The following is a 24,841-nucleotide window of genomic DNA, read 5'->3' as shown; positions in this document are numbered from 1 at the left end:
TTCTCGCAATCTTTTCACAGTTATGGCAAACGCTGTTTGATATTTGTAATAACAAGAGTTTTTGGTGTATGTACCGATTCTATTTCGCATAAAACCAAATCAATTTTGTGTTTCTTTTGTTTTTTAAGTGGATTTTATTAACACAACTCTGTGAAGAAGATGAAAAAGAATTTCTATATAAAATTTAAAAAACTCTTTAGTTGAATAATAGATAATAAAGTTATCGATGACACACATAAATAACAAATCTTGAGATTTTATTACCAAAAATATTAAATACTCTTTATCATTATTACAAAAAGTTTGTAAAAAAAGATAAGTAAATGTAAAACTAGAAATATAGAAAATAAATTATTTGATTTACACAAAGACGCGAGAATTTTACCACCAGGAAATGCAAACGAGAGACAAATTTTGAAAATGATTTATGGATTTCATTAATCGGTTTGATCAATTTGAATGTTCTTTAAGTCTCAAAGCGAGTGTCGCGGTTAGGTTGCACGACTAGCATAGTAATCCGTTTCGAATGTGATCGTCGAACTAATCCTGTCTCTGAATTCCCACTCAATTTCTGATCAGCCACGCGCGCAAAAGCGCAACACACAGCGCAGCGCAGAGGATGCGTGCAAATTAAACGACTCTGTATGATTCTCGGCCTCCCGTACATATTAGTTAATACCATTTTGCTGGTATTCGATGGAAGCGCAGGGAATATCGGATGAATTCGAAGCATGGCTTCATCACCCAACTATGGTAATAGACAAGCGCTATTTGATCAATTAAACTAAAGGCTGAAATTTTTGTGTAAAGAATTTTATTTGTTACTAATTTTTTTATTTTTCGTTTATCTTATTTTTATTATTTTAATGTATTTTATTTTATGTGAAAGTTGTCGAAGATTTAGGAATTTTTATATTTTTAATTTTTGATATTTTTGATATTTTCATATTTGATTAAACATTTTTTATTCTTTGTTTTACTTTATTAGATTATCTTATATAGAAAAAAAACTTGTTGAAATGTTGTTCCAAAACCTCATTTTGTAAGTTGCGAAATTTTTTCCTTTTTTTTTTAATGTGAAAGTATTGATTAAAGATAACCTAACACATAAAAATGATAATAAAACAAATAAAATACTTAATATGATTTTTTAAATCTAAAATCGATATTTCCCACATTTAAAAGAAACGACATTATGTTCTTCAGAGTATCACTACTGTCACTACAAAATAAACGTTGTGAATTATGTGACACCCTATACAACAGAAAAAGGGGGAGATATTTATCTCGATTGTTCGCTGATTATTCCGGTTAGGGATTCTGGCACACGTTGATGTTAGCTTAAATAAGCTTAAAATACGTACTTACCATATTTAGAAGGTCCACAAGGACGCGTGAGATAATCCTAAACGGTGCACGAGAATATATGTCGCTAATCAGCGTCACACATAATGCGTGCGATAGAGCTCGGTGTATATAATAGTACCGTTAGCCGTATATGGATACGCTACGTTGCCAATATTATTCTGCCACCCCTTCTGTACGAGGCCCCCTTTTGTATTCCTTGCACATGCTTTCTCACGGAGCTTGACGCCACTGCAGTCGACATGCATTTTGAAATTTACCAAGGTCCTTTTTTTTCGCATTTATGTGTGCGCGATTATGTGTTTTGACATTCCTCATGACAGATGGTTTGATTTTCAGTGATATTATTTGAATTTCTGTAACAGTAGAGCAGATATAATTTTATATAATGTAATATAAATTATATGTCATAATATACTACAATAATGCATATCTAAAATGTTATTAATAATTGATTTGTAATTAACGAATATTAGAATGCGTTTATGGGCTGTTATAGATATGTCAATTTAAAGAGAAGCCAATTATAGACTAAAGAATTTAATTAAATTATATTGTTTCAATCTTCCGAGCACATCAAAGTTAATAGACATTATTATGGTTAATAAATATTTTATGATTAATAATTAAAGATTTAAGATATTTAAAATATTTAAAATGAAAAAACTTGATATTAAAACAGTTCAAAAATTGATTTTTTACTAAAAACGTTTTACCCATTATAAATTATTCATACGATATTACGGGATATTACTGTTTCGTTTATATTAATGAAAATACTTTACTAAATATTATCGTGATATTGAAACGATGTAACACAGTGAGTATCACTGATTTATCTTGACACTCGCATAAAATGTATTTTTTTAATCTCTTCTACATATAGATACACATTTAACTGAACTCAGACCAGTGATCTGTTTCAATTAAAATTCATTTCTGAATATTATCACAACGCTCTTTTGTTTTTTTTATTCAAAGCCAAACATCTATCAATCCTATCTCGTTAACTCTTTTTATTAAGGTACTTCACGATAATATTAAAGATTGAATCGCGATAACACTATTCAATAAAGAAAACTTGTTTTTTTTTTAATTCAAGAAAGATTTTCTGTAGTTTTTATGCTGAATACAATTTCAGTCTTCAAAATGCTTTATAATTTTGAATCTTAAAATGATTATCTTATAGCTTTGGAAAAGTTTTATTCTAAATTAAATATGAGTACTTTGACATTTTTGAAAGAAAAAATTTGTTGAGAAGATTAAAGTTTATACGATCTAGATAAAATATCATGTACGTAAGGGCACAGTTTAAGAAACAAAAGAAAAAAAATGCAAGGAAAAAATTATTCGTTGCAATTTATTATCTGCATTGAATCTTTCTCATACAAATAAAATTGTAAATTAAGACTCGCTGATAATTCTACGGTTTTTAATCGTCTATGTAAACAAGAGGATTTTCTAGTTTGTTAAGTAAATTTGGATGGTTAAATTAAAAATTTAAAATTGTATGATCAGTCTGGTAAAAATTGTCTGGTAAAAATTGTAATAAATGTCAAAAATTTTTAATGATACAAATTTTCATATTTTTACAAAAATTTGTGAATTAGAATAAATTGTAGATTTAGGGATTTTTCAGATTACTGAATTTAAATTCAATGTTAAAGTTGACAAATATGATATGGCAGATCCAATTTCTGTAGGTCGTTTGTAATCGTTTTTGAATGTAATATAAATTATATAAATTATATCACACAAGATAATGAAATGCAACGAAAAATTTCTTGCGTTTTTATTTATTTATTAAATTGTGTAATGCATCCTTGTGTGCGTGATCATATACATATGCGTGTACACAGGATAATAATGAGTGAATTTTTCTGTTTTATTTTCTTTAGAAATAATTCTGCTTCTATAAAAATTTAACTTTTCTGTAAAAATTAATGTAAAATTTTATAAGTTCGCCTCGTTTGCTCCATTAAATATTATTATAACATTTATTTCTGCATTATAATGTAGGTCACGCATTTATCAATATGCAAGAGATACTATTTCGAATGCTAAATCAATAACACGACTAATATTACATATCTTACTGAAATAACTCGATGCTCGCGAGAACGTGATGTACTTCTTCTATCCACTTCGCTCTTTAATTCAATTATGTCGAGCCCAGGCGACACACTATCTCTTGTATTCACCCCGGATGATTTCCTTGACGTTTTCCGCGACGTTGACCCAACGACAATCCATTTCAATCTGCCTGCGAAGCGATAACAGTTTTAACGATCACAGAGAAATGTATGTCATACATCTCTAGTCCATCTCTCATGTATCCTATCTCCCGAATACCATTAAAGTTTGCGCTCTCGTCATCTGCAGCCGTGTTATTGGTCTGTCCCCTATTCTGTCTATGTTTGCGTAATTTTAATAATTGAAATTCCAAATGGACGAATATGCTAATCTCCGTTTCTCTCGCTGTATTTTATTCACATGTATCTCTCGGTCGCGGAACCAGCCGGACTTGTTTTTCTCCTCATATACATATACGAGAGATTGTATCCTGGCGCTTTATATCCGGTCCAGCCCCTAGTCTATTACTTTTTTACTACATATCCGCTGATCTTAAGTCGATCGCGGCGGCTTTTTGCGCTTTGTATTTTCTCCACACCCGGTATTCCCTCTCTCCGTTTTTCTCGTTCTGTTTTTAGCCCTCGATATAAATTTCTCTCTCTCTCTCTCTCTCCTGAAGATATAGTGTCGAAATAAATTTTATGTATGGTAGAAAAATTGAATATAAATTTTTTTATTACTTTCATACATTTTAAACATTAATGGACTATTAAACGAGAGGAGTAATCCAGGGTTTAAAATGTGGCCACTCGGCTCTCGGAATACTTGCGGCATGAGTGTGCGGCTTTATTAATGCTGGAGTATCGTTCCCCATTCCCTAACGAGCTGATGTCTTCCGCGGGCGAGCCCCCGATCCCGTTGTGATAGGGGACACAGTAATCAAGCCGAGCGAGCGATAGCGGATCAGAAGACGTATTTCACCACGGTGTACATTTTTAATCGTACGCCTTAGACTGTTTAATATATAGCTGCTATAATTCTTAAAAGTAAAATATCTTTAAACGGCAAGATATAAAAATATATACATCACAGATTTAAATTTCATTTCTCGAAACGTGTGATTTTATTTATAAATGATCCATTAATATTAGCTTATTGATCTCATTTATTGTTAAGAGTTTGAATTGCTTTTTTTTATCTTTTTAATTTATATATTTTGAAATTATATTATATCTGCGAAATACCTACACACACACACACACACACTACAATATTAAAGTGTCGGGTAACAGTACATCTTCGATTCAGTACGATTTTTTTTGTTTGGTTTTGCTTCTCTCAGTTTTTTTTATGCACGGACGCATGTCATGAATAATCATTGACTGATTTTTTTTTCATCACCTTGTTTCCAACTTTCGTATTCATTGATTCGTGAACCGCGAGCGAGACGCGCTTTTGGAAGATATATTGATCATTTAATTTTGTGTGCCACATGAGTTTGGTGGTGGATCATTGTTCAATCTATTTGCGCGATTCGACGCAAATCTCTCGACGGCCTTCAATACTGCGCGGACATCGAGCGCTATTTCGTAGGCGATCGCCGACTGATTTCTGTACAACGCGACGCGCTTTTCATTTATCATAATGAATAAATATTTGGTTCGAAATGCGCCGATCGAAATCCATTACCGGTAGCATGTCGTGACGCGTTCCGCGATTTAATATATAAAATCTCGTACCGATAGTGGATCTGTCATTTCGTGTTGTTGACTTCACTCCCGTATAGTTTGTTTAAACTACGTGGGCAGCGTCAGCGAGATTTGACACGGAGATGGCGAAAATTTGGTTCTCATTTTGCCGAGAGTTCGATAGAATCGCCGTCGTTCGCGTTGAATAGTTTGAAATCTACACAATGTAGGACATTGTAAAAAAGAGAACAACAAAAATATTTTTAGAATATTGCATTTTTATTTTACCGCACGAAAAAACTCTACTTTTTAGGATTTTACTTATTTTATTATAACTAATTATTTCAAATATAAAGAATAAAGATTATTTAGATTATTATATGCTACTGATTCAGAATAAAAAATATGAGATTAATATACTTTCGTATGTATATATATATAATACTTTATTATGTTAATACATATTTTTATTTTTTAAATATATATGTGAAAGCACACTAAACAGATACATCTAAAATGTATTATATTATTTTAATATCTTAGTGCCACTTTTCGATTTATATGCATACAGACAATATTCTATTTGCTATGCATTGCATAAATTTTACATTATTCGACGGAAATTTTTTTGACAGCTGATTTTATTATATTACTCTGAAAAGATATTTATCTTCCGTAATTCAGTACCAATTTGAATTGGTAATGTACATTAGAGAACAATTTTGCTTAACAGTAGCCATTTAGAGATTGGTTTTTCATCTTTCTCACCTCTTTTCTGTTTCTCTGTGAATGATGTTATTGAACGTTATTCCTTTTTACAGCTTTATATTATTCTTAAATGTATTATATGTTCTACCTCGAATTTCTTTTAATAGAAGTTATTCCGTTTGTAATTTTATTATTAATTATAAAAATTAGATATTGACGGTATGTAAAATATTGTAGATTTAAAAGCCTTGTGCAAATTAAACTTTATTAAATCAAATAAATAATATTTTATTTTTATAATATAATAAATGAAACAATGTAATAAAACAATTTTCTATAAATATACAACACGAATGTATATATGCGTATGCAAAATTTTTTATTAAAATTGATTATTTATAAATCTTTAATGTTCTTCAAATTTAATTAATGTATAATTTTATATTATAACAGTTTTTATAAGTGTATATATAAATGCAGAGTTAAGCCATTTAGGTACATAATTTTTGATAGAATGGTACGGCAACTACCATTCCATGAAATATTCGAAATTTCGATTGTACCGAACTGTAGCCGATTGGGCTTTCATTCATTGTCATTCGCGACACGTTAGTTATTTTTATGACTGACGGCAACAACGGCCGTTTAATCCTGCGACAGTAAAGTATTGTAGCAGTCGCCGTAAAACGGAATAATCGCGCATCGACAAATACATATCCCGAAAATGGCATAATGGCATTCGATCGTTCGAAATTTACAGTAGCCTTCGGCTGTTGATTATTGACAGTACCTTGGCGAAATATTGTTTTAAACAATCTCTCCCGTCCGCTAATTTGCAGTTTGACACGTCGTTCGTTATTATTATCGGTTCGCTTCATCTTTCCCAACATGTAGGTAAATATCGACGAAAATCAAACAAGCTTGAATGTTAGTAACTTTTGGTCAACAAAATGTTCAAGATTACGAGTAATTATTAAATCTAGTAAGTTTGATAAGCTATTAACTTTATTAGTACTTAATATTAATAAGATTAAAATTATTATATTAGTACTTATTAATTATCAATAAAAAATTAAAGTCAATTTTGTTACGTTTCAAAATTTGTACTAATTTGTAGTAATTTTAATTGTAAATATCATGATTTTAATATACGGAATGTTGAAATTTAGATCTCTCTAAATTTAGATCGTATATTATATTTATTAAAATTTTTATTTGCATTTTCAAATAAATACTTCCATTGAACATTTGACTAGTTATTTTTAGTCAGATATACACACAATTTTAGTTTTATATATCTATTTTGTTATATAGGAATTGTTAGATTTAAAAAATGTTATAAAACTGAAGTCCACGTACAAGTTAAAATTTAATTTAAGTTTTAAAAGCATGTTTTTATCAGATATTTGATAGAATAATCATGTGTGGTCAGCTTTATTTTTGGCAATAAAAACTGCAGAATTTTTTTGTTGTGTCGATATCAATTTCGATGTTTTTATCCTTTTGAAAGATCATAATAAAATTGATGTTTGTACAAAAGAAATCGGTAGTTTTATTGATTTTTCGATGTATATATGTCGCATGCTTGATTGAATATTCTTATTGATGTAAACACAGATTTTAATTATACATATAGATATTGTTATAGAATACAATAGTTAAAATACGAGCTCTTCTTATATTTCTATTCGTATGTAGTACTTCTGTTTTTCTCAATAATTTCACATATATGCAAAGGCGTGAAATATGCATGTATAACGAAGTTCATAAATATGTAAATATGATTGACCTACATTTCTTGCTTAAAGAAGTCTATAAAGAACAACAGAAACATTTACACGCTATAAAATTTTTCTAGTCACATTTTTTCTAAAAATTTACTACTTTTTTATTTAGAAATTTATTACATATTGAATTATATTTATAGGAATATATAATAGAAATATAATATGAATATGTAATAAATTTTTCTTTAATTCTTAGTACATGTATATTTCATGATTCGCAGAAACAATTACTAAATTTAAAAAATTAAAAAATATGTTATAATTAAATAAATAATAAATGTTTCAATTATATACAAAACTTGAACATTTTTAAGTCGTTACTAGTGACAAGTAATACAAAACAATTCTCTCTCTCTCTCTCTCTCTCTCTCTCTCTCTCTCTCTCTCTCTCTCTCTCTCTCTCTCTCTCTCTCTCTCTCTCTCTCGCTCTCCCTTTCTTTTTTTCGTTTTCTCTACGTTTTTTATTCTGGTACATTTATGAAGAGAAATCTATCAATATTTCCTGCCACATCGAAACGTACATATACAACGATTTACTTGGAACATATACCCGAAGTAGTGCCCGATCGATCGTTATCGATCACACGCAAACGTAGCTTCGTAGTCTCGGGATGAGGCTGACCTAGGAAAATGTTTGTTTAAAAACCATATTTCTCCACTCGCCGCCAATGAAACCGCAGGTGCGGGCACAGAATCCCATAGATTTTTCTTCTTCGTACGAACCGACTTGCCGTTCTCGCGGTTTTGCCCGATACCATATTTTATCAAACTGTCTTCCTTCGATCCTATATAAAGTTGATTTTTTTGTTTTTTCTTATTTTATCATTTGAATATAACTTTACGCATCAATATAGTTTTGCAATGAATGATTCTACTAACAATAAGAAATGCTAAAGAAATAATATCAGTAATAGTTATTGTATTTGTCAAACAAAATAAAATTGTGTAATTTCATTCTTTCGTCCTACACATAATAAAATTATTTAATAATTTTAATACAAATGTAATGAATATATTTTTATATCAAGAATTTATATAAAAAATTATAATATAATCACACATAAATATACGATTCAATAAGGGAGACAAGTATAAGTAGGTAGATTTTATTGCAATCAATAGAGCGGACACACGTATTGACATACGTCAGTTTTATTCGTAAGATGCAATCTATCAATTTTATTGGTGACATGTCAGTTTAAGTTTAAATTCTTCTTCTTGCGATGCGCATTTATATTAGACTCAAAAACGATTTCCGGATTTTCAATCAAACTTTTTTTCTTCGGGTAGTTGTTTAGAATGGTTTAATTAAAATAATTTATATAAAATATTATATAGATAGATAGATAGATAGAGAAAGAGAGAGAGAGAGAGAGAGAGAGAGAGAGAGAGAGAGAGAGAGAGAGAGAGAGAGAGAGAGAGAGAGAGAGAGAGAGTTACACAATTATATAAAACTACATTAAATTAATTGATAAATTTAAGTTAGTAAAATAAACGTTGTAACAGAATGCAATTAGTAGTAAATAATGCAAAGCAGAAAAACGTGGCAAGGTAAAGAAATAAATAAATTATAGATAACCAAAAATAACAAATATAAGATAGAACGAAGATAAAGAGAGTAATAAAAAAATAAAAAGGTGAAATAACAAAGTAGTAAAATGTAAAACTAAAATGGGATATAAAACGACGGTGTAATCTGGTAGGTGGTGCATGGTGCTTGAAATGGGAAAAAGAGCAATGCGTAAAAACCAGATAAAGGGTGATTCCACTGTCCTTTTTCGCTCTTCTCCCGTTTCCTTTAAGTTTTCTACAAGTGGTGGTTAGAACACGTTTGTATCAATCAAGAAACGTGAAAAATGATTTCGGGGAGTGCTGGCGCACGCGACGTTTTAAACGGTGATTCATAGGATATCACACAGAGACGGTAAAAAGGAGTTAGGGAGACGGATAGGGAAGAGGGATAAGAAGGGGAATACGCGTAAAAGCAGTCGATACGCCGATCCGACGTATATTAATCGGATTTGCGTCGTCGCGTATTTTCGTGTGCGTTCACTGCGCTCGCCATTTTTCATTCGGCCGCTGAGCTGATGAAAATGTTGTTCGCTTTTCTCCCATTTTCCGGCGGTGATAACGACTTGGCGTGCCACCGGATGGAATATTACCACGGCGTGTGGTATGGAAAAAAACCGGACCTTTAACCCGTTAATGGCCAACGTTCCATTTTTCGAACAAAGATTTTGCGACTATAAAGTGTTTTTAGCAATAAATGAATTTTCTCTTAAAATCTCTCGATATTTAATTATTAAAAATGTATTTAATTTTAATAGGCATTTTAAAGATACAGATTACGTACACGTATCATTATTATTTTGTTACTGCATATTTACCTCGGGAATCTATAAACGAAAGGTGACTCGCTGGATCTTCGAAATCCTATTTTCTGTCGCCGACTGCATTCTTGAGTACATTTCAACGTGTCTTCTCGAGTTACCGGATAAATCTTGTCTCGAATCTTTCGATTTTTTTTGTACAAATCTTTTCAAACCGGATTTTCGATCAGCTTTGAAGCGTTTTTAATCTTGTCACCATCGAATTTCTTACCTAAGACGCCCTTTATTTGGATTGCAAAAGCTGCTGCACACAATGGAGAAAAGAAGAGTTTTCACGGGGAAACTTGATAGATAGTCAAACGCTGATCTAAAAAATCGTTTTTGTTAAATTTCTCTTTTTCTTACTTATGATAATTTTTCCAAGATAGAGCTTTGAGAAGAATGAAGCTAAGTGAGTGAATTTTAGTATCTTTAAAAAATCTATTGCAATTTTGTCTCGAGAATAGTATATTTTTAAGAAAAATTTAAAAAACAATAAAATACTTATGTGATGACATAATAAATGAATAATAATTGTTTGATGATAATAATTGATTTTAATTGATCAATTAAAACATTGGATGAATTGCTCTCATCTCTCCTTTTTCCCCAAGATAAGGGATGAACATAATCAAAGATAGCTCAGTATCGAAGCTCCTAGATGATGCAAACTGCAACGTTTGCAAAACGTCGGCACAACGGTGTACTAGGACGCGGCATGTTACTGAAAGCTCTTTTTTATTAGAAGCAACATCAATGGCCGCGAAAGCTTTAAATCTAAAATAATTAACCAATTTTATTCATAATTTTTTAAATAATAATAGCTCTAAAGTGCTCTATTATGGGAGTATTAATGTCATCGGATAGAAGTAATAAAATCACATTTTTATTAAAATTTCACAAATAGAGATTTTTTATCTCCTTGTATCTTTTCAGGCGATATTAAAATATTAGCAGTACGTAGTAAGGTAATTTCGTCGTGAGATTAAATTTAGTTTCGTGAGTGAAGTTTTGAGTCAAGACGAGGAAAAATTCGTCCGATAGGAAACGTATTTCGCGGTATGACAAGAACAGTTTCGGGCTAGGCAAATATCCGGCCAGCTTACGACAGGAATCTCCCGACGGAGGTCTATCCGACCCCGCCGCCAGAAACTTTACGGCAGAAATGTGGAAACGCACGGAACTTTGAACTCGTGCGAGCTGATTCGCCTAATACGACATATCTAGGTATTTATGTGAGGAAAGATTTTTACAAAATAGTACTCGTGAACTTTAAAGAGATCACTTTTCAATTTAATCTAAAAAAAAATACTCGTTCACATACGATGGACAGTGCTGTGCAAAAAATGTTAGCCAATAACTTCAGCGTCCTACATAACTATTTTAATGGTCTAATTATTTTCAGACCTGTGTATCGAAGTTTGAAACTTTTAGATATTTTAGCAAATTTGTTTTTTTTCTACATACAATAGTATATAAAAAAATTAATAAAAAATAGAATAATAAACGAAAATAAAATTTTAATAATAATAAAATTATTATTTCTATTTCATTTTTAAGATTTAAAGATATATGCCATAATTCTACATAGATTACTTTTCTTATATTTTATTTCTTTTATATTATTATTTTTATATTTAAATACTTTTATATTTTTATTTATTTATGTTTTTATTTATTTTTATTTTAATTATTATTGTATTTTGTACAATATAAAAAATTATACATATACGTATAAACACAGTTTTAATTCTATATTCAAGACTCTTCTTTTATATTCTTTCTTTCTTCTCTTATTCTCTCTCCTTTTCTTTTTCTTCTCTTTTTCTAAATAACATTTTGACTTTATTTACGAATGCAACAAATGAAGACGATATGTTATGTATGTTTGCCGTGGAAACCTGACTTTCGCGTGGCGAAGTTTTGTGAGAAAAACGACAATGTTTTTTAGTGCACCAATGTGTCTCTACACGTATCAACCTCCTATGTAGTTTCAAATATAACTAACTTATGCAGAGAGAAGAGGGAGAGAGCTACTCTCGAGAGCTCTAGAATGAGGGGGAGAGAGAGAGAGAAAGAGAGGGAGAGGGAGAGAGAGAGAGAGAGAGAGAGAGAGAGAGAGAGAGAGAGAGAGAGAGAGAGAGAGAGAGAGAGAGAGAAGAGATGGAGGAAGAGGAGAAGGAGGAGGAAGTTCATTTGCATCGAAATCGCGAATTATGAATCGCAAGGAAATTTTAATTAACTTTGAAGTCGAAAACGAGATACCTTCGGCGCGCTATAACCGAGGGAATTTATCGGCGCGTGCGATTCGATACGACGCCCGTAATAGGAATAATCGATTTACTTCGTCATGCGACGGAGCGAATTATGCATACCATGATTTCGCCAATTTACGAGCACAGACGTCTTTGAATGCGTTCGTTTACAGGCAAAAAACGAAAGCGTTAATCCTTTAATTATTAATTTAATTAACTCAGACAGCTTATTTAATCGATATTAAAAGAATTGTTATATAGAATTAATAAGAATTGTAATAAGAATTGCAATAAAAATGTAATATTCTAATATACAAATAAATAAATGAAATTCTAACAAAGATATATATAAATGAAATTATATTTAGAAACTGAAATATATAAATTATATATATTTGTAACTTAATTAATGAAAAATACAGAAATTTTATGATTTCAAATTAGAATCATGTATGATATATAATTATCATTATTAAAGTGTATATTTATTATTATATTTTTATTATTAATTAAGAATTATCAGTAATTAATTACACAATTATTGTAACCAAATAGCAGACTGATTATTATTGATATTTAACCACAAAGGATATTATTTTCATTGAGACATAAAATATGATAATAGTAACAATGAAGCAACTTGACTTAAAAGATTGCTGAATTTCATTTAATGAATTGAACAACATTAACTTATTACATGCAAAATGAGTAATAACTGTCTGGAATACAAAGACACGACTTTTAATGAAATACCCAGTAACAGTTATGAATGCTGGAAATCAAGTAACGTCATCAGTGTTCTTCTTCATGAAGGTTCTACTTTCTAGAAGCAAAATTCCGACCATGCCGCCGCTAACGAGCGAACGTTAATTAAAGATACGAATTTCGTCGCGAAACGCTAATTGCGTTACTCTTTGATACACCTCTCATTGTGTCCCTTGCGGCCTTCGATCCCATAAGTTCATTATAGCGTCGTTCCTCTCTCAATCGGGCGGGGGTGAGAAGGAAAGCTTCTTATGAACCGTACGCGAGAACGAACTTTCCACCGTCGTCTCTTTTTCGGTACCCGGAAGGAATCCGCGAGTCCTTTGTCGTGGATTTAATCCCGCCAACATTTACACGTTTCTATCTGTGCAGAAACCAACGAAGACGACGACTATATAAGGCATCCTATACATACTTGGAAATCTCTTGGAGTCAACCTCCTCATTTTCCTTTGCGCCTTTATAGTTGCTTACTTTGCCTCGTAGTTCCTTTACAGAGTTTTGATGATTATCCTTGTTTTTATATTTTTTATTACGAAAATCTCCTGCTTAACGAGTTTGAACAAGTTAGATTATGGAAAACTGAAGTTAAGTCGTGATAAGGCAATAAATATAGCCGATATAATAATAAGGCTATTATAATTAATATGAATCTAACGATCGCGTTATATTATATTCTTTAGGAAAGTGATTCATATGCTGTTGTGCTTCTCCTGTTATCTATTGTTCAGGGATAATTAGTTTGATTACGATGTCATCATTACGTTCATAGAAGATATTTTGACGAAGTCAATGAACAGAACGTATACAGTGTTTTAAAAGATTGTACACATCTTACAAATTAATATTGTGTCTCTTTTATGTTTTTAAAGTTACTTATTAATTTAAATTAAATATCAACTGACAATGAAACTTTATTCTAATATATAACTAAAAATTATAAAGTAATGCAATTGTTTGAATACAATTTTACTTAGTTATTTAATTAATTGCATAATTCAATAAAATACATCTCTTTTGTTAAATTCACAAAAAATACCATTTTCCATAGTTTCTTTAATGCCTCATACAATTTCGACTATCAGGATATTCTATCACTTTAGAACTTTTTAAAGAGTTTTAAACTAAAATAATAAAAAAAGCTATTTTAACGCTCTAAACTATACTACAGCATATGCTACAATATATAAGAGGAAAATTATATTCTATTTAAAATTAAATATATTGAAGAACTTTTGATCTTCAGAATTTGTCATAAAGATTAAAATTGTATGATTTGTGATTGAATTTTAAATCTATAATATTAAATAACGGGAAATTTATAATTTATGCCATTGAGGATTACGCATAATCTACTGAACATTTTCTAAATATTTACTTAAATATAAGGATGAGATAATATCTGTCGCACCAATATTAATGACTAATAATAATTTTCGTGTAAACTTTTGCAATCTCCAGTTCACGTAAGATGTATGTCGTGTATTCATTGGTTTTCAAACACAATCCTTACCTGAAGCTGGAATATTACAAATTAAATTAACGAGCAATTTTTTTTTAACTATACTTTATTTATTTATTTATTTTTTTGCGAAACACAACACCTCAGTCAGGATTTGAACCTAAATCTTCTTACACTCCGTATAGGCTTCTTATCAATTCGACTACCGAGACATATGTATCGCAATGGTTAAATATATACGTTGAGAAAACGTCTTTTTTATGTGTATTTTCGCATCTACTATACTAAGAGAAATTAGGATCGATAAAAGTGTCCAAACATAAAAATTAAAGAGTTAATATTTATATTAATTCTAATTTTTTGTATTATTTATTTAAAATAAAAAATTTTAAGTTTTTGGTAGATAAATATAATGTAAATTTTTTTAACTTTGAAGCGACAAAATAAATATTACGGATGTTAATATTTAAAAAATGGGTTTAAATAACTGAATATAAATCTAAATTTTTAATTTAAAATTTAAATTAATATTACATAGATATGAATATGGATTTTAAAATTAAAATACAGTTTGATAGATTCAATATTAGATAGATATTTCTGATTTTGAACGATCTCAATTTTTTTGCTATGATGTGTAATAATATAATTGATCTAATAATTGTCGAAAATCTTATTATCTCTTTTTAAATAGCATTTCTTTATTAAGAGATCTTTTTTATTGAATTACAACCTTGAGAAGAAGCAGTTTAAATTGCTTGAAGAACCCCAGAAAAAAGAACAGAGAAAAGAGGATATAATATAACATCTATATTTTCTTTCAAATATAAAATATTTTAATAATAAAATATTTTAATAATTTTGTCTTAATTGTTTTCTCTTTTTCTCTCTCACTCGCCAGTTTGTGTAATAAAACTTCGCGATCGATGATTAAATGTACCATGAACGGTCAGAAGGGCCATCATAATGAGATAAGCTCGCGTTTGCTCGATCTGTATGACACTCGAATTCGGTACAGCACGGGGTCGGCACCATATGGCCATACGCCGGTTCTCTTTTTGACATCTGTGTTGGCGCAACAATGGTTTCGAGCAGTAGACCACGAGTGCTCGCGGCTACTTGACTTTTGTAATACAGTTATAGCCTCTTCCATCTTCCTTTTCTCTCTCCTGCATTTACCTCGGCTTTCCTTGTCCACGAGCCAATTCAAGTTAGGTCCCATTTCGGTCGAGTGAATGTTTGATTCAAGCACTATTCAACTCCTCGTTTCCATCTTGTTCACAAGAATGATCGTCGAATTAATTCAATTTGACATTAATTAAGCAGCTCGTTCATTCAATCTGTGTCATTTAGAGCATTATTCGTGCAGAAATAATGAAATACTTATCTTCTCTACAAATTGTTCTATAGGTTACATTACGCATTTATCAGATAATTGCATATTATCTTGATAAAACACGACATTTAAAGTTTTGGGACGGTAAGACGTTTTAATGACAACATTTTTAAACAATGTATCTAAAAAACTTTTTATGTGACTTTAAGATTTATATTTTTTAACACGTGTGTGGTTTAAGTTATCTTCATGTCAAATTTTTCATATGAGTTTACAAGAAAAATACTTAAATATTTTAATTATAATATATGTTCTGAAATGTAGTTTTTTTAAATAGATAAAAATAGGCTACGTATTGTTTTGTACAATTATCTTTGAACTTTCTAAAAAAAATCAATTACTTTTGAATGCTTTCGGTGCAATATTTCAAATATTTGGATTTTTCTCCAAATATTACCGATTCGAACAGCTGTGGCTGGTCACGTTAAGCAACGGCTGTCCGAAGGAAGTTCGAAATCCGGAAGTTGTCGGGAATTCCACATAGATCCGGTATTCTATCGAAGGCGATCGCGTGCGCGCGCGCGCGTTTTCGGGGTTGTAACTTGGCATCGAAATTTCTCCGGCGCCACCGAGAGATCGATCGCACTATTCGGCCACTTTCCTGTTAGATGTTATATCGCTAGACCTCTCCGCAAAATTACTAGCAAACTCGCAACATCGGATTATTACCGGGCAAATTCCGTCAAAACTTAACGGTTGAAATCGAATATCTAAGTCGGAGTACGCGATTTCGCAAGAGGCTCTAAATTGTTAGAGGTGAATACCTGATGTTTACACAAATTACTATGTTACATTATTGTGTTTGATGAGACATAATAATTGTGTTGATAACAAATATACATATATGGCGATTATGAAGTTCAAAAAAAGTTTCAATTTGGTAATTGTTAGCCATATAACTCATTAAAACTTGTTGTAAAAATGCAAATATTTTATTTTACATGCTTATAAAAATATTATTAATTATTAATAATTTTATTTCTATAAATCTTTTTTTATTGCACATTTTATTGAATTAAGTAAAAATTAGTGTGTACTGCACATTTTACTGATGTGCAAATAGTTTGATATTTATTAATATTTTAAAAAATTTGAAAATATCTGAAAATATTATCTGAAAGTACATATTTGCCGAATCTCTCTTATGCCTTACGAATCTGCTTATAATCTCACAATCCTGTCGAGTGGGCTGAAGCATCTTGCGCAGCTTTGTGTGTTTATACTGTCGATCGCGCGTCGAACGAAAAGACAAGTTTTCACATACGATCCGATTTCGTTTCCGATCCGAGTTTGGAATTTGTTTAGAGATGTGGAAAAGCTTTCCTCCGTTCCAATTGGGGATTTCTTCTGTATCGCGATTAAACGAGCCGCTCTAATAATTCTTATTCTCCGGATTATATCCGTCCGTAACAAGAAAGTGTTAATATAGTACTTAATACATTAATATTGAAGTTTGGTGAATGTGTTAAAAATTTCATTATAAACTTATTAATAGTCTAGATACATTGTAGATACGTTAAAGTATCTACATAAATGTTTTAACATTTCCGCATAGGTACATTATTATAGATATATTAACGTATATAAATGTCTTAACATTTCCGGAATCCAAGATTATTAGGTATTCTTGGTTAGACGGGTAGTATTTAGATATCCGTTACTTCTTGAAACTTTAATAGTTTGATATCTAAGTTGATAAGTGTATGAAAAATTAAATACGCATTATAAACATTAAAAATAAGATTAGAAATAAGTAAATATAAAATCAAATAAAAGTAAATTATCCACTAAATGATGTAGTTGTCTATTTTTAATAGTTAACAATAATAATCAATAGTAATTATATACAACAGTATAATGAATCAATATGTACCGAAGGAGATGTTTAAGATTCTGAAAAGCATTAACAAATGTTAGTGCACACTGCTAAAGAGAAGACTGATATACGACAGTGATTCTATCTCCAGACAAGAAAAGGGAAGCGAATACCATATTGTGCATGGCAGGGGTGTCGAATGGCATATTATCGATGGTTAAATCGAGACGTGTGTTATTTCACTCGAAATAATCTTATAGCACCTCTGAAGAATCGCTTTTGTCATCCGTGGATGATGAAGGTAGATGCGAGAATTCCAAAGAAAACGCGCTGGCGCATTTGCACTGAAAGGGGAGAGCAGATTGAAACTACAAGCGAACGGGAAGTTGCGGCGTCTCGGGTACTTGAGAGTAAAGAGTAGCATGGGGAGGAGGAAAAAGGGGGAGCGAGATTTATAAACCTGTATCATCGAGGATTAAGCCCGTTCCACATCGTGTAGACGTGCAGTGGGCTGGAAAGGAAGGCAAGGGAGCGAATCGGACTTTAATGAGTGTCTTTAATCTGTAATCTATCTCAATTCAAACATGAGGATTACGCGATATGTTGCCGAAGTTTGTTGATATTGACCATGAATTAACGAATATTGTTAATGAATTAAAGAGAAAAAGTCTGTCCTACGGCTCTATCATGTTTATAACAGTGAATTATATTTTAATAAAAAATAGAGTGAGAAATTATACGAAAAATGAAGAACATCTATGCGAAGATCTAAAAATAACAGCATTTAAAAATATTGATATTTTTGATAACTTCTGGATTGTGGTACATGCATTATTCACAGAGATGATAATTTATGCATTTAAACAATGTCGAGCTTTTTTGCCGAGTCAACGATTCTTCGTTCAGCTTGATCAGAACTTCACACCATACTGCGCGCCGATTCCATCGAATTTCTGTCGCGTTCATTGTAGAAGGGCGGGGCAGTGCGTCGTACTGATAATCCGGAAGTGACGCTGGCGTCGTCGGACAATGCTTCGTAGAGGGTATTACTTCGAGGAGGTTACCGCGAGAACAAATTGCAGAATGGGAGTACGTAGGAGAAAGCATGCAACCTAAATTCCCGCTGAAGACCGGGACTTCCGGATATTTGCATGTAACACATACACACGGCTATCGCAAAATTGCTGTCACACGGCGAGTCACGCGCAGCCCAATCCGAGATCTCGGAGTTACGATCCGTATTAAAAGTGCTATGCGAGGTATTCCATAAAGTACAAACCGAAGAAATACTTGTCCGAGATCAACTTAAAATGCTTAAAAATTGTGTAACAATTAAATGCAATTAATTTTTATAAATTTAATTGAATATAATTAATTTTTTGTTATGAGTTTTTTACGATTTTTTAAATACTGCAGCATTCTTATCAAATTAATTAGAGATATTATTTTTAACTTTAGTTCACGATTGTGTTTAAGTTCCACAATATTGGCACGCTGTACTTTATAAACAATTAAAGTATATTTAAAAATTTATATAAAAATATTACTAGAGCATCAAAATCCGCTTCGAAAACTAGTACTTCTTATTTCTTAAGTTATTTGTATATTAGTCTAACATTTAACTTAATATTGTAAATACAATCAAATTTTAAATTGATCTCAGAAACATGCTTCTTTAGTCTGTACACGAAGCATTCTGTATATCTTTTTAGAAATTAACAGCTTTAAAGTTAATAGTTAACTAAGTTTGCATTACACAGCAAATTTAGATCCCTTGTCTACCCTTCGAACAAAGTTAGGTAATGTTAGATGAATACTTATTGTTACATGAGGTTTATGAGATTTATACAATTTATGCACTGAGAAAAAATGTTAATTTGACTAAATTTTCCAACTAAATTAAATTTTGCATATTCAAGTATTTATATATTTCAATTAACTATATAAATGCTTGAATTGAAATTTGTGTATTTAAGTGCATAAATTTTTGAACTGACAAAATTTTAATGTGGAAAATCTTGTCAAATCAACAATATTTTTTTCTCAGTGTGGCACTTTTATGCCACACTGAAAAAAACTTGCATAAATTTTTTTAACAATTTGACAATTTCTTTTCTGATCTCTGAATGATAAAAGAGACTTAAATAGATTTACTGTCTCTTTAAATATAGATACAATGGTTAATAACTCTGCGGAATATAAATAAAAGAGTGTTTAAATGGATAAGTGGAAATGAAACGAAATAAAAGCTAAGTGAATGCGAAATACGGTTTTAGTTGGCAAGTGAGAAAAGTGAGAAAAAGGTCTTGGACGAACGAAAAGCGTATTAAAGTATTACAAGTGGCTTGACTATAAATTTTCGATTCGCTTGACACGGCGCTGCCGCTATATTTCGGTATTGTAGAACATAGATCGCGCGAATATATTAAGCAGGCCGTACACGCGAAAATCGTGTTAACCATCGCGCGATAAATTCCGGTAGCAGGCGGGCGGGCGATCGGGGGTGTAACGGAGTGGCTGTACGATTATAAATTATCAACTCGCTAGCGATCTCTTTCTGCTAACGAATCGCGCGTAATTTGCTCCGCCCGCTCGTGTGCCAAGCGATGTTGATACTTCTGAATAATGCAGTCTACGTCGACTTAAGAGAAAGAGAAGCGCAATAGCGCTGCTTGAACGGACCTGAAATTACTAAGAAAGTCTGTCTAACAAATATTCCAATATATCTACGTAGTCTTAAATTGTTACTTACCATTGTTAAATATAATTTCTTATTTATTATACTATTTTATTTAGATATTTTTTTTATAGATAAAATTCTCAGAAATTTTATTGTAGTATTCCGAATGTTAGGAATTATATTTCCTTAATTAAAACTGATAAAAATTGTTACGCTCTATTATCGTACTAGTCGTTTATAGCTTTTTTTCTTCAACTAACTAAATAAAGAGTAAATTTAAGTAAATAATAAGTAAAGAAAATTATAAAGAGCTAGGCTACTCTATTTAAAGGTTAAATGCAATTCTGACTGGTTTGCAAAACGGACTACAAGGCTACGATTTGTCATGCTTTCAGCATCGTTCCACTTGGATGTGCCTCATACATTTAACACGTTTAACAAGAGAATTAAGTAAGACGTTATGCGACAGCGTGAGAGCTGGGGGATATACGGGTGAACTCATTTATCGTCGTCATCGTGTCGTTACGTTGATCCTGGCGTGTCGAATTCTTTCACGATGTACAAGCTGACTGGAACGAAAATTGATTCGTTCCGTTCAGTTTAGAGTTTTAGAGATCTGGATCAGCAGTTTCCTAAGTGGAGGATTACCTGGGGAGGCGATAAGCGCCAAGGAGGCGGGCTAAATCGGGAAAGTATTGCTAAAACAAATTTTTCAATTTCATTGAATAAATTAGTTTCCTCCTTATCCCAATAAACATTTGTCATTGTGTTATACATATCAATTATTATTGATACCATTAAACTATTTCTTATAGAGAATCTCTCTGGTTAAACTATCTCTTAAACGTCTATCTGAGATGGCAAGGGTAATTTAAGAGGCAAGTTTCCGCTACTGTCGCGCGTGATTCCAATATTTGCGTCGTACTCGGCGGACTTCGGTTTGGGTATTGTAAGTCAATCTCGTCGAGAGTTCAATCTATCTTACGACAAGATGTCGATCGATGTTTGAAATCAGAATTCTGTGGAGCTCGTGATGTACGGCGCTGCTTCGAGGAGGACCTCGTGATCAAACAGCCGCAAGATTAAACCTGTATCGTGATTTAACTTAATATCACGTGATACTGTTTGCTGACAAATTGCATCGATTTGCTCGAGACGTGTATTTGTTCTAGAAAACTCACAAAGGAAGATGAAACAATTTCATAACGTTTTAGAAAATTTATATGGAAGGAGGTAAAAAATAAAAATTATTAAGATAAATTAACATCTTCTTTTACATCTTATTTTGCAAGAAGGAACTGATTAATATATAAAAATAATTAACATTAAAATAATTCCAAATAATATATTAAAACGAATTAAATTTAATTAAATTAAACTTAACCGCGTAAAAATGTATATAATTTATATTAATTTATATCTACGTATGTGTACATATGATATTTAATTTATTTTACTGTATAACACACTATACACAGTTGCATTTTAACATTTTATTAAATTGAATTGAATTAAATTTTAATATACATTACGAGGAATATGATATCTAGAATGTGATGACTACGTCTCAAGTCTTCTTCATCTCCACCCACGGTTTTCATATTTACATTTCGCTTACACAGATGGTGCATTAACCCTCGCCACATGAATTATGAGAGCATCATCTCTTCCACGCGACCGCAAATTAGTTTCAATTACCACCGAGAACAGGCTTTGATATGATAACAGCCAAAGCGAGTCATCGTGGTGATGCATCAAGTTATACTTCTCCAAACTTCAGAGAATCACGCAAACAGCGTCAACACATTTTTTTTTAATTATGTGTTTGAAAGCACTCTTATTCTCATAAAAAAATCTCGTAAAAGGTTTGCTTACAAAAATAAATGAAAAAAGAGCGATGACGAGAAATAGTTGCATTAGCGTAAATTAAAATATAAATAATTTAGCTGTTTAAAGCATGATAAATGACAGGCAAAAACAAAAATTAATTAAATAAAAAACGTGGTAGCGCATAAAAATAATACATAAAAATGAAGCTCAATATATTAAGCCATAAAAGAACCGATGACTCGTATAAATGTAAGTAGTTTCAGAAACGTGTGTCTTTGAGAAACTCTGACGCAAGCAGCTGTAGCTTTAAATAAGACATAAATATCGATGATATTACCTGCACATCGCGGGAAAGCACATCTTTCAGAAAATTGATCCTCACCATCAGCATCCAGCGCACGTTGAAACCACTCTCTTCGCATTCCCCTTGAAAAGCGAGGCATCGCCGGGTGCGAAACTGCAACCGCGAACTCGGTATCTCTTTCTAGGACATTAACGCGCCGCTCGCGCAAGATGTAAATATCGCAATCATGGGCACGGGAAACTTAACGGGGGCGGCTTTCTCGAAATACGGCGGGTATGTCGCGCGTGCGGCATCCCGACACGCTCGAACAGAGTCGGCGGGCTGGAGATTCGCGGACACGCGGAGCACATAAATGCATTATTCAGGGAGAGGCGCCACGAGGCGCGGCACAGGGTGGCGGTACACACACTCTACTGCGTTTACGTTACTTCCAGGAGATTAAACTTGCATGCGGCGCGCGCGAGCGAGCTATGAAGTATAGTCGCAGACGGCATGGCCGACATGCGACTTGCGCTCGGACAATGCGCCGGACCGGTTTCGGATGTTGTTGCGTACCCTTTTTCGATTTCTCCCCCTGTTTCTCCCCCAGGGATGAGAGAGGGGCAAATTTCGATTTTATTACACACGTATCGCGAGCGCGCGTTACATGTGTTTTATCAGAAAACAAAGGAAGCACGTGAAGCCTTCTCGTTTTTATACATAAATGAAGAACGGTAAATTGAATGGATAAGTTGAACGGGTAAATGTAATACGATGGTTTTGAGGCGTGGCGACGAGATGGGTTTACGATAAAAAGTACACAAGGCGAAAGGGGGTGTGACGACCTGATAATGCCCGAGGAAAGCTTAAACCTAATTATGTGAGGCGATATAATGTTTACGGTTACCCACAATGTTATCCCTGGTAGTTTCCAATTTTGCATCGGATGTTAAATTTCCACGTGTATATACCGTGAACGTGACACGAACGGATTCCGCTTTGTTTCGGAAACCGATACCACGTCGCGGCCGGCAGCACAGCACGTCCCCTTTAACCCATTAACCCAAATAATTGGCGATTCGCCAGAACCGGCCAGCATTCGGGGCCTGATGTATTGCTCGAAACCGCGTTAACTTCGCCGCTTAAGACCAATCTCACTCCGCAACAGCAATTCCATTAAGTACAATTGTAAGCGTAAGCGATTGCCCGCTCGATCGTTGACATCTTAACGTCGCGGTCAGATACATGGCACATATTTCGCCCGCAATTTGCAATCAGCACAGGCGCGAGGTACCTTGATGAATTGCGTAATTGTGCGCGAAACATCAGATATCGAAGGTTTCTGTTTTCCGGAATTTTTTTTTAAACATCTCTTTCCGCGTAGTTACAAAAAACTGCCTAAAATTATAATTTTTTGTAGTTTTTTTCAGTACTGAATATAATTTTGCTTTATCACGTCATACAGTTTTAAAATATTTCAGATTAAAGTAGCGAACAGAGTTATTTTAACATAATTTATCATGCCACAGTTGTAGTATATGACGTGCTAAAAAAGTTTTATCCCCTTCAAAACTAAGTTAGAACTATCAATCCTTAGAAGAAACTCTCTCTCTCTCTCTTTCTCTCTCTTTCTTGTTGTAAAGAATAAAATTAATAAAATTGTCATAAACAAGGATTAGATTTATTACATCAAGCGAAGCTTCGATCATTCGTAATATTCGTTGTTTTTTTATATCATATTTATACTTGCAGTAATATTAATATTATATATTTTTGTAAAGATAAAAAAGCTTTAATTTTAATATTTGTCATATATTTATTTTGCTATTTTTATTTTTTTATAATTATCTCTTTACTTTGTTTATTATTTTTTAATTATCTCTTTTTATAATTATCTCTTTACTTTGTTTATTATTTTTTAAATTTTATAACAACATAGTTTAATATTTTGGTTGTTTGATATTTTACATTATATTAAAAATTTTACATTCAGAAACATGAAAGCTTTTAAGATTAACTTTAATAATTAATAAAGAATATAGATTGACACCAAAGTCAATGAATTTGTTTATAATTTTTTTCACACAATGTAAGAGATTAAATTATCAAGTATCAATTACCAAGTTTTATCATCTTTAATATATATAATAAATTCCTTTGAGGACTAAAAAAGTTTTAACAGTTTATTTAATTTGAAACATAAAATCTCTCAAATTATAATCTCTTTTTTAGTGTAATATAAATTTGTTTTTAATTTTAACATAATACAGCATTATAAAGCTAAAATTATATTTGGCATAAAAATACTTTTATTAATTATTTCCATGATAATAATTAATGTTTTTCTTCTAATAAAGAAAAATAT

The 24,841-nt window shown here is 31.8% G+C and overlaps 1 protein-coding gene and 1 long non-coding RNA gene across 3 annotated transcripts in view; one reads left to right on the top strand and one right to left on the bottom strand.

Annotated features, from left to right (window-relative positions):
* The window catches only part of LOC105840419 (connectin), a 135,714-nt gene that overhangs the window by 3,572 nt on the left and 107,301 nt on the right, over positions 1-24,841 (top strand). The window lies entirely within an intron of this gene.
* Positions 909-6,049, bottom strand: LOC118645427. Its single transcript, XR_004963122.1, has 2 exons — positions 3,462-6,049; positions 909-1,721 (listed from the first exon to the last, which is right to left on the bottom strand). It is a non-coding gene; the product is annotated as an uncharacterized LOC118645427 (long non-coding RNA).

This window comes from Monomorium pharaonis, chromosome 4, assembly GCF_013373865.1.
Source record: "Monomorium pharaonis isolate MP-MQ-018 chromosome 4, ASM1337386v2, whole genome shotgun sequence".
NCBI classification, from domain to species: Eukaryota; Metazoa; Arthropoda; class Insecta; order Hymenoptera; family Formicidae; genus Monomorium; species Monomorium pharaonis.
Note: the sequence above shows the minus strand (reverse complement) of the source record. Positions and strands in the feature narration are given on the sequence as shown.